This window comes from Nylanderia fulva, unplaced genomic scaffold (genome assembly GCF_048542155.1).
Source record: "Nylanderia fulva isolate GAGA-0341 unplaced genomic scaffold, ASM4854215v1 Scaffold13, whole genome shotgun sequence".
NCBI classification, from domain to species: domain Eukaryota; kingdom Metazoa; phylum Arthropoda; class Insecta; order Hymenoptera; family Formicidae; genus Nylanderia; species Nylanderia fulva.
Genome location: NW_028189518.1, coordinates 4,949,504 through 4,961,599, shown reverse-complemented (window position 1 = coordinate 4,961,599; position 12,096 = coordinate 4,949,504). Strand labels below are relative to the sequence as shown.

The following is a 12,096-nucleotide window of genomic DNA, read 5'->3' as shown; positions in this document are numbered from 1 at the left end:
TAATTTTAAAATTTGTATAGTTGATTTTTCTGTCTGTTTCTCATTGTGAGATTTTTCAATATATAATTTTAAGAATTTAAATTGTAAAAAATAATAAAAGTAATTTTAATATAAATATTTTTTAATAAATTATTTTAACAGTAGATGTAAATATATTCTCATTGTGAGATTTTACAATATATAGTTTTAAGAATTTAAATTGTAAAAAATAATAAAAGTAATTTTAATATAAATATTTTTTTAATAAATTATTTTAACAGTAGATGTAAATATACCAAATAATGATGCAAACCGCAAATTATAATAAACACTGATAAATAAGCTACTTATTATATATATATATATATATATATATATATATCGCTCTAATCAATTACTTGTTTTTGTAAATATTTATCTTAAACATATGTTATATCACGTACAATAACAAGTGAAATGTTGTACAAGACACGCTCAGTTAAAAATATTTCCAATTCGAGTGCCCGTTGGCCTCGCACTTCGTGCCTTCGTCAGAGAACCGAATTGCATAACAAACAATCGTCACGCAACAAAGTAATTACCACAAACACACGTGTCTCGGGACGCATTGCTTGTGCAAATATTTATCAATCCAAGGATCCAACAGAACAGCAAAACACCTTGTCGAAGACAAGCGCATATGCGTTTTCCAATGTATTTATCCCGCAAAAATATTCCCTCGCTCTTTTACGTCTTTACACAGTAAAACTTTTATCGTATCTAACATCGCTAAAATATTAAAACACCGTCGACTCTATAAATTACACTCTAATCAATAGAAACGATTGTGAAATAATATGTATGCTCATCATACATCTATTTATAATGAAATTATGTTTGTGTAATTGCATACGTCATTTTCTCTGAAAAATTTTACAAAATTTCGTTAATATCCAGTAAGTAATTCCGTAAATAAATATTATAATTACGGTTGACAGCTGCAAAAATGATATAAAAATCAATTTTGCATAAAAATAATTTATTATTTGCGTTATAGATTTATGCGTAATATATAACGCATAATAACGTCATTTTGTGCTATTCAATTGTGTTGACTAGCCATTCTTATACGAGCCAGTCAAAGACTGGCTTTCTGAATCAAATATCCCATCGACCGCGAAAGACGGAAATAAATTTAAAATACGTTTGTGCCTTTGTGCGCGATGCTATGAAACGATTGTCTCGCGAACGGGAGGCCGTGTGTCTCTTGCAAATCCAGCATGCCGAGTCCTATGCTAATCTTATTTGTGTACGATTACGTATGTTTATAACATGCAAAGAAATTCCGTGGCTCACGTTATCAGTGTTTAGTCAGGAGCGCCAGCGCGTGGCGTTTCGGAGCGAAGTCTGTGAGGCAGAGGAAAGAAAGAAAAGGGGAAAAAGGACGGTATAAAGTTAGGAGGCGATGAAGGAAAACAGAAGAAAGGGCACATCACTTTGCAGAATTTTGCTCGTGTGTCTGAAGCTCTTTTCTTGTTTTTTCCCGTACTGTAATCACGAACTCTGCAGTTAACGTCAAAATTTGAATTTTTCCATTTTACATAGACTGCTCAATTTGTAATTCATATAATTATATATGTAGCCACATCTTTTTATTATATCATTGATAAACAAGAAATTCATTTTGTTCTATATAGGAAACCATATACAATTTTATTTTTAACTGCATTAGTATATATAAACGATAAAAATAAATATGTATGTTGTCTTAATTCGCCAAAGAATAACGTTATTTTCTAATTACAAAAATAATGCAATATTGAACAAGTTTCATTTTTATGTACATCAAGCAAATCAATCAGATCTTTGTTTTGTTTCAGTTCTGTTCTTATTTAGGAATATTTTAAGAGACTTCATTTTATTATTAAAATACAGCTCGATCACTAATGAATAAAATCACACGTATTCGCTCATAGATTACTCAGAATAATGTCGTTTGCCCACGAAATGCGACGATCCGTAGAATGGTTTAATCTACTTCGGCCGATCCTCGCAGTCGTCCTTTAATTCATTATGTCGACTCAGCGTCTCTCTTAATGAAGAAGCGAAAATATTCTTAAACCAAAACCGCGAACGTCGCGGAGGAAAGGGTTACTCGTTATTCGTCGCGAAAACGTAAGGGTTTTTAGGGGAAAGGGAGAGAGGACAAGAGAAAAAGATGATGAAACTCAACGTGTGTACACGGGGACCAAAGGAAAAAGATATAAGAGTACGGAAGAATGAAAGTATAAGGACCGACGTTGAAGGACCATCGACTGCAGATAAGAGGGACTCCTAAGACTCTTTTAAGAAAAGGTTAAATAAAGGTCGGAGGCCGCGCTTGTTGTTGGCTGTTCAGATTCCTACCCTGCCCTCCCCGCCCTCTCACCCTCGCGGGTACCTCGCGTAACGCCACTTATTTGAATCCCGGAGGCTTCCTCCAGTTCAACCCCCTCGCGCGGCCTCTCATATCTTTTATATATTAGAATTTTCACCAACGTTTTCTCTCTCCCCGCAAGCTCCGCTCTGTTTACTGTTTGGATTTATTCCTTCCTTCCTTCTTCTCCATACCGCAGCAAACCTCCCATACCAAAACTCCCATGGCTGTATATGAGTTCCTTATGTACACCCTCGTCGTGATACTTTCGGTTCTGCGCGCTGCCGAACTTTCTACTACGCCTCGTCTTCCGCTTCATCTGTTGGAATGAGGGTAGTCGAGATATTTAGACAACTATGACTCACCAATTTTCGATTGAATATGTAAAATATCGATTTTTTCACAAATATATAGGTATTTAATTTAAGGGTTTTTATTTCGTTTTCATCTTTAATACTTCTCTAAAATAAAAAAAATTCATGAATTACGCAAAAATATATCCGTGATAAATAATAATTTTCTTTTTATAGTCGCAAGTAATAACATTTTTAATTTAGAATTATCTATTTAATCGCAATGAGTTTGTAAAAATCATGCATTAAAAAAAAAAAAAAAAAACAAAAGGATATAGCGGTATAATAACACGATTATCCACGATTTCATAACGAACAATCAACCCCAATCGTTTTATAACCGCTAGGTAGAAAAAAGGGAAGATATCAATATCAGCCGATAGGCGGGAATGAATACAAAACGGGTATCGAAATTTCTGTTGTACAGGCGATTGTTCGATAGCTGGAGAGTGGCGAGCCTCGGCCGTGTTTCAAACCGATGGGATATCGTTAGATTTTAAACTCGTTACAAGCACGCTATCAGGAGTGTTTATTTAGCGCGCTTTTCTGCATGTCGACGATGCACGAGCTAAACTACGTGCGTCGAACCTCGTTCGACACGCTTCGTGTGTGCACGCTCACTCACGTTACAGATGCTTTTGCACGAGGAAAAAAAAAGCGACGTTTAAATCGACACTGGTGCCGACGATCCGCTCGCACGGTGAATTCAATCAGATTTGGCTTTTAATATATACATATTTTGCATCACAATATCTGCCTGTTTCGCAATCCCCTTCACTGTTTTACATGTAGTTGTTTTATCAAGACGTTCAATAGGTCGTACATTTTCGTATTTAAAATCTAATTTAGTCTAGATCGAAATTGAAAAGAAAACTGTGTATCGATAATTTTACTTATTTTTTATTTATAAACTCATTTGAATGATATATATTTTTTATATAAAAATAAGGCAGATAAGAAATATGGAATTATTCTTGGATTTAAATTAATTGAAACATATAGGACATTTATATAAGAGAGAATATCTTGTCTTTTCTTTATTCTTTAATTAATATCTGAAAAGATTTTATGATAACTCTTAAAATGACCGAAATGAAATGGAGATTGTCAAAATTATTATACACTTGTACGCGACGTAGATTCTCTCAAGATACAAAAAAGGATAATAGTATTAAAAACCGAAAGACCGCGTTTTCAACTGGATTAACACCTGGTCCCCTTCTCCGCTTTATCTGTCAGAATACTCTTCTGAGTTTCAGTCGCAGGAGCAAAAAGGGAACAGTTTGTGAAGGGCAAAACAAGGGTTGGCGAGGTGTCCCTGTCTCTCGTTTCGTATTCACGCGGTCGCGAGCCAATCAGAAGCGCGTCTCTTTACACCCGCCTCCTGTTGACGTTTGTCATAATATTTTAATATTAAATCGCGTTACGGGCAGCCATGCGCTCGCATAATCAGACGTTACTCACTGGCCCGAGTGTGTGTAAGAGTCTTACGGACGTACGTGAGAGAGAGAGAGAGTGAAAGAAGGGAGGATGAGAAAGCAGACGCGACACGAGTGTTCGACGCCCCCATCGTTTCGCGAGAAATGTGGAATACAAATTACCCCGCAGATTCCGACCGACTGTCGCCAAGTGTTCGAAGAGAACGAGAATTTGGAGATAATAAATAAACGGGACCGCAGAAAGTATTTGCTTCTTAAAGATGGAAATAATTTTTTTCGAGTTTTGCGATATACCTAATTAACAAATATACTTTGGCAGTCTGTATTCTCATAAAGATATACGATCTGTATTTTTATTAAGAACTGTTTTATATATATATAGTTTTTAAAACGATCGCGCGCGAACGAACGAAAGCTGTGCAATTAGAGGTGCTTTCCTCGAGCAAAAGAAAACCCGAGCCGTGAAATGTGTCCCCCGACTTTGCGCTTCCTGTTCGCGCTGCAAAACGTCCATCTCGGAGAAAATAATCGCGAATCGAGTTCAGTTAGAAACGCCACTTACGCCCTTTTGGCCAGCGAAGGGACACATCCGCCGGTGACTTGACGTGGCTTCTGAAAAGGACGTGCAATATTGAGAGGAATTAACGATTCCGCGGGCGTCCGTTTTGGTCGACGAACGTTTCACGTGCTCGGCTGCGGAAAAGAGAAAAGAGGCAGAATTGCCTGGGCGGTGGCGGAGGGTGCGGGCAGACAGGTTTCCTGGAACGATTGACCAGCCGTGGCGGATATTTGGAGAATGGCTAGGACCAAGCGAACGGAATGTCTCTGGTCTCAATCGTTAACGGGCTGTGTACATTATAGATGGCCCCGTGATTGGTTCGTCAGCCTCTCAAAAACTCGGACTCATCGCCGTCGACCTCTTCCGCTTTCCCTCCCGACTCTTTTCCCTCAATACCGGAGTTCCGGAGTTACCTGGTCGCCGCCGTTCGTTTCGAAGGTTTATTTTAGTGTAACGACGCGACCGAACGGATCACGATGACGACCCCAGACGGACTTTTATCGGAGCTGATTCTTTCGGTTGACAATGTAGAAACGCCCTTCCATCGGTATCAATTAGTACGATTCGCTAACCTTCGTTCCGCCCTGTCGTTCCCTTGCAGAGTTTGTCAATTGCCTGATAGTTTCTCGAACGTGTCGATCGTTACAAAGGTTCTCGATTCAATTATCGTCATCATTAGCGATCGCCTGCATATATTAAAGTGTTTGATAATAACTATATATAATTGACATTATTATTTATTTCCAGTATGTAAATACTTTTTGAAATAACAAAAAAAAAACTGATTTTCTAAATGCATATCATGTAATTTAACTATGTATGTAAGAGAGAATTCTTCATCAGAGATAATTGCAAAAAATAATTCAGCCAATTTATATAGTTTGCGTTTTTTTCTTGAATAATTAATGGTGCAAATAATCATCGCGCTAGCTATCTGCAGGAAAATATTTACACGAGTATTAAATGTGTTTACATTGTCCTCGACGTATTTTGTAAATGATGAAAGTTTAGTGAAAAAGTGGCCTCTCGAAATAATGTGACGGACGTGGCGCAAAGGAAGAAACAAAGATCGCCGGCATTATGCAAGGTAAACGTTGTGCCCGCGGTATGTTCTCCCGTAGGTATCCGTTGTCTGTGTGTACAGGAATTAACGCATAGAGGTATGGGATTGTCGCAGCTGGATAGGCGAGATACAGAAGGTCGAGAGTGGCCAGTGGAGAGACGAAGCCGAGGAGACGGAGGGAGCGAGAAAGTGTGCGTGCACCCGCGAAAGCGTAAGGCCGACATTCGGAGGAGGGTGAGAGAACGAGAACGGATGAACAGAGAAACCGGAACAGAGGGTGCATCGGAGAGAGTAATTTCGACGTTCTGCGGGTTTGCTTACATCTATCGGTTCAGCGATTTTCGCGTACGCACTGCGAAATGTGCGACGTCGTACGTGTCGCCGTAACGGCAATCTCCAATTTCTTCTCCCGTTTCTATACAGACGGGATATATGTGCTTCCGGCCGGATACACGGGTAGGCAACGAAAAGAATTGAACAAATATACAGGGCCTTTCAGATCTTGCATTTCATTCGCTTCTTTGAAATGCTTGTAGACTATTCTTCGACAGAAACCTTCTTCCTGAGACTTCGACAAGTTATCGAATAATTGAAAATTAAATATCTCTGCGATTATATATTTCTTAAAGTTCGAATTTCAATTTAAGAAAGCGGAAACGCGCTTTATTTTCAATGGCTAATGACAAAAAGATTACGATTTTAAAATATTTTGATGAATTTCATGAAATATAGGTACTATTTTATGTTATCATAAATTTTAATTAACAAATTTGTATAATCGATGATTCTAAATATTATATAACTATTAATATAAAAATTCATAATAATGATTGGAAAATCAGAATTGACTGAAAGCAAGAAATATTAAAATAAAAAAAGAGTTGATTTTCAACCGCAGCAAAGTGAAACGTTATTTGTACGAATACAAAACAATTTATTGTACTGTTAAAATAATATTTTCCTATTTCGGGAAAACGGGAACCAGATCCTTAGGCAATGGCCAGGTAATCTCTTCGCGCCGGAGGAGGCTGTGTTTTACTTTCGTTCCAGTTAATAATTCAGTACCAATTAGTGGCCGTTTGAATTATGAAAAGACCTTTCTTCGCTCCTGACTTTCCGGCTGGCGGATCTCGTGGCTTCCTTGCCAAAGGAATAAAGCAAAAAACGGGATACCTGAGCTCGCGCAGTGTATCGCGCCCTTTTAGATTAAATTGAGTCAATTGTCGCAATAACTACGTTCAAAGCGCGCGTTTTTACACGATTAAGAGGAAATTATTCGAAACGTCTAAGCGTGTCAAACTTGAAAAATTGAGTGTGATAAGAGTTTACATGAATTCTTAAAATTAAAGTATAATAAAATATCAATCTGTATATCGAGAAAGAAACATATACATCCTCGTAAAATCTCAAGTAATACGCACGTTTGAAATACTCTTTTATTTCGGTTTTCCGAAAAAGATAGCTCAAACATTACCACGAAGAAACAACAGTTTTCAGACTTCTGTTGTAATTGTGCAAACACAGTCCGTTAGACTTTCCCGTTACATTGAACGCGATATTGTAATATCGAGCAGCGGCAAACACGACTTCTGTTAATTCCATTTTCGCAAAGATACAGTAGATTAACGAAGGATGAGCGCAGGGAGAGAAGACCGAACAAGAGAGGAAGAGAAGAGGCTACTGAAAGAATATAGTGGACCAAGAGAGGCCGCCAGAAGCCCTCGCTGATGCAGTGGAGGAAAGGAAAGGCTGACGAAGGCAAAACCGCCCCTGAAAAGTCTCAGGGGTGGAAAAGACTGAAACGATGGTTACCGCCAAGTGGATGTAATTTTTCCGTTGTTTGATTTTCATTAACGACTTGTGGCCAACACGGGCTGGCAACAACGTGGCTCGAAGGCAGGGGTGGTCCAAGAAACGGGAAATTATGCTCCACCAAACAGATGTATCCTTTATTTCATTTTCTTCGGCGGAACACGTAGTCAGAAGTTTATTCTCGCCGCCAGAGGCGACTATGCGATAATGGCGAGAGTCAGCAGAAGAAACAAAATATCTCGTGTTTTATCGCGCGGCGTTATATATCGTTCAGCTACGAAATATCTGAAATAAGGTCGACGAAGAAGCTACGGAATGAATCTATTCAATATTAGAAACAAAGCAATGTAATGAAACGAGAAAATCAATTTAACAATCCTTAATTCGAATAAGCTTTTTGAATGTCTATTGTAATCAAAAGCTTCAGTGTATCAGACTGACTGATAGAGAAGGATAAACAGATTTAATTTAAATTGAGTTATCGATTTGATTGTTCTTTTATGTACTGTGTCGCGAAAAATGGTAACGCTGAGAATTATTAATGTAAATCATCCATAATATATTTAAAGTAAAAAAAAGTTAGTAACACACATATACAAAACTTTTAATATAAAATGATTAATACATATATATTAAACATAATTAAATAATAATAATTTACATGCACTAAATCTTGCATTTCTTATTGCGTATTCAACATAATTAAAAAATGTACATATACTTAAAAAATAAAAAATATTAATTATATTTTTGTACAAAAAATAGAATCGTATAATGTCAAAAGCGCTTTTTATTATATGCGTTTGATAAGTAGGAAATGTTCGACATATGTAAATAAAATATTGTAGTTTCCCTTAAAACAGGAAAGTGTTGAATTTGTTATAACTCTCACACGATTTTCACAAAAAGGCGAACGCGACGCGATAAAAAAAACGACGCAGAATAAATAATGGAAAGTGGCGAATTCCTTTTCTGATAGTCGCCGAGCAGACGAGCTCCATTAAAGGTCCCTAAATCCCCGACATATCCTGCCCCCTCGCACTACGCGATTTACTCATCCCTGCGATTCCTCCGCAGCCTCACCGCGCACATGGACGGATCATGACCCGGCATACGGGCATTCGCTTTTGCTCGTAGACGCATATTTATTCGTAGTCCATTTTGGTTTGTTTGCACAAACGAGAGAGTCCGTCAAGCCGACGACGAACCTCCGACCGTCGTCGCCTCACTTTTCCAGCACTTTGCTGTTGCATTCCTGCGCGTTTCCGCTTACAGAGATGGAAAACGCAAGAAAGGCTTTCGTCCTCAGCTTTGATCGCTTTATCTTTTATGGCAATGTTTGATACAGCTAATCAAAAATATATAATTTTTTAATATTTTCACTTTTTTAAAAATCATTGTACATTAAATAATAATTATGTTGATATATTTATTTCGTCGGACTAAAATAATAATTTGTAATTTTTTGTGAAATATATTTTTCTACTTATATAGAAGAGAACGACTCGACAATAATCCATAGGACATACAAAAGAAATCATAAGTAAGAAAATCATGATACACAAAAAAAAGGAGAGCATTCGATTTTCATATGGATAATCCAGTTTGAATTTCTAATCCGACGTGGCCGGAATACCGAAGGAAATTGCGGTTAAAAATTGTACGATATTATTTAAGTCTCGTCTTGCCGAACTCGAGTTCTTGATGATACAATTAAGTCGGGCAACAGCGGATTTTCTGACTCGGAAAATTATCCAATATTTTTCACGCGCTGCGCGAGGGTACGTCGCCGGTCGAGGGACGAGCAAAAAGGGTGAGAAAAATGCCAGGTTGTTTCAGACTCAGGAATTAGAAGTGAAATAGGGTGCAAAAATATTGAGAGAAGTACAAGGCGTCTTTAGATAGTAAGAAAGGGTAGATTTCTTCTAATGAAAGGTGGATCCGCCGAAATGTTTCTCGACAAGAATAAAAGGTTTCTTACAACACGTAACTTAAATAACATCGATCTCTCTTGATATCGTCGCGATATAAAAGTGATAAAAAAATCTAAGTGTTTGCGAGAGTTACGTGAATGTACTGTCTAAACGTTGCAACTATAGCGTGTGAAATTCCGTAGATGGTATAACTGATCTTTTATTATGCTGTTTGTAAAGCATTGTATGCTGACACAGATATTTAGATCTATAATGTTGGCTGTCGTATACATATCTCGTATAGGAAAATTAGCCTATATTATTATATAATTATTATCGATTTATAGTTCATGTATACATGCGCACAACTCAGAATGGATTTTACTTTAAGATATATGTATATGTAGGTATATCTGAAAGTAAAATTTATTCTGATTTCTAAAAAATTTAGATACCCTAGATATTATATGTAATTTAATTTTCTTTTCTCATATATACTTTGCAAATATTGCATTAAGTATACATCCAAAATTTTATTTTAAGAAATATTTTAAGAAATTTAATAACTAAGGTTATTAAAAATTATTGCATGAGTACAATAAAACGTCGTTTGTTTATATTGCGTTATGTATAACTTTTAGATAAAAGTAGAAATTGAATAGTGCATTAGAGGGTTAAAACGATTACTGCGTTTAATATTCATTTCGTTCGCTGTCTTGAATATTAACGTCGATATAAAGTAGAGGGTGTAGAAAATTCCAAAGAGCAACGCGAAAAGATACATGAATAAAATAAACAAAAACATTTTTGTGGAAAAATATTATCTATTCGATATTGAAGTGCAATAAAAATCATTTCATTTGTGTTAAAATTATCTTTTATATTTAATTATTAGCAAAATATAAAAATCAAACCATTTTCATGAAGCAATAATTTAAATAAAATTCAATATGTCAGTTTAGGATAGAAAGATTCACTTTTAGAGACTGAAACCACTGTAGATAGATATTTCCAAAAATATTTTTAGAAAATATTTTTAGTTGGGACATTTGTCAAAAGTTTAAAGACATGTGTCCAAATAAGTCGGCTTGCGGCAATCTGCGAAAACGATTATTTTCAGTTGTCTAAATATGTCTGAAATTTCTTTGGACATAATTAGTATACGTAATTGAAGATCATTTGAATCTCATAAGCATTTCGACTCCAGATATTCCGGAGTGTCATTGCAAAATTAAATGAGAATCGATCTCACGTAGCGCTTGTTAAAGGGCCGGAAAAATTTCCCTTGGCGTATCAGAAAGATCTGTCTAGAGCTGACGTGTGACCGTCGAAGACTAGCTAGAAGATACGTATATACACGCGCGAGCTTGAAATCACGCGGAGTCACGGCGACCCGTAAATCACGTTTCTCTCTAGCGGCAGGTTTCTCCTCGCCTCCTGTTTTTCGTCGCTAATTCACCGAGAATCGCATCGCCGCCCTCGCTCGCCGCATTTGTATTCAGTCGGCGTCATCGGTCGGATCCGGGGCGTGCTCTCGAGATCGTGGCAGATGAGGTGCTTTAAAAAAAAGAAAAGGAGTAAACGCGAAACGCGGCCGTGCACCCGAGAGGTCGTGGCAAGAGCCGGCGAGATGAATAAGAAGAAGAGAAGGATGGCGGTCGCGCGATCCTGCGTATATTTCATATGCAGGGGGAGGCTGTTTTGCTTGGCCTCGGCAATATTATTACCATATTTTTCGCATAATGCGTTCGCGTGTATGTCTCCTATTTTACGCGATACCTCTCTCGCTACTCGCTGCGACAAGAGGGTTGGCGGAAAGTATGATGCATCTTAACGTTTTATCATTCATTGTTCATGTCGTGTTCTTTTGTACACTATATATATGCAATATACCGATGAAAAGTTTATATGCTACAGCAACATCGGAGTCTGTCCTTTGACCTTGCAATCGATATGTGCAGGACAATAAAAATCCTTAATGCGATATTAGTTGGAAATTCATTATCATGAAATATCAGAAAATTAAATTTGAACTTTTGGGAGAAAAAGTTGTCGAAAGATTTATCACATTATTATTAAATACATCGCTTGGAAATAAATTATTACGAAATAATTAAAATTGCGGAAACGATCCACACATATACCATATATATATATATATATATATTATCAAAATACTATTTCGAAAGGCTAGCTTATTGATAAAGCTATTTTCAAAAAAAAAAAAAAAAAAAAGAAAAATTAAAATTCCTCTTTGGAAAATCAGAATTTAAAATATGTATATACGGTCCTGACAAATTTTAATGCTTCTCTCCGTATATAATATATCTGCTCTATGACACGAAAAAAAAATGTGAAATAGCAGAGTCATTTTCCGAACATTTACCAAAGCACTTCGGGCAATACTTCACCCCCGAAAACGGAAGGGATAAAATTTTAGAGTCGCGAAGCCGCGAATGATGAGAATGAGCGCGAGGATGACGCGTCGAATCGTATCGCCTTTCAATATGACTACGGCGGAGGTGAAGAAGGAGTATAGATAGAGGGTATAGAGATCCGAAACTACTCGCATCCCCTTTGTTC

General features: G+C 37.0%; 1 protein-coding gene across 1 annotated transcript in view; it reads right to left on the bottom strand.

Annotated features, from left to right (window-relative positions):
* The window catches only part of FoxP (forkhead box transcription factor P), a 272,069-nt gene that overhangs the window by 29,269 nt on the left and 230,704 nt on the right, over positions 1–12,096 (bottom strand).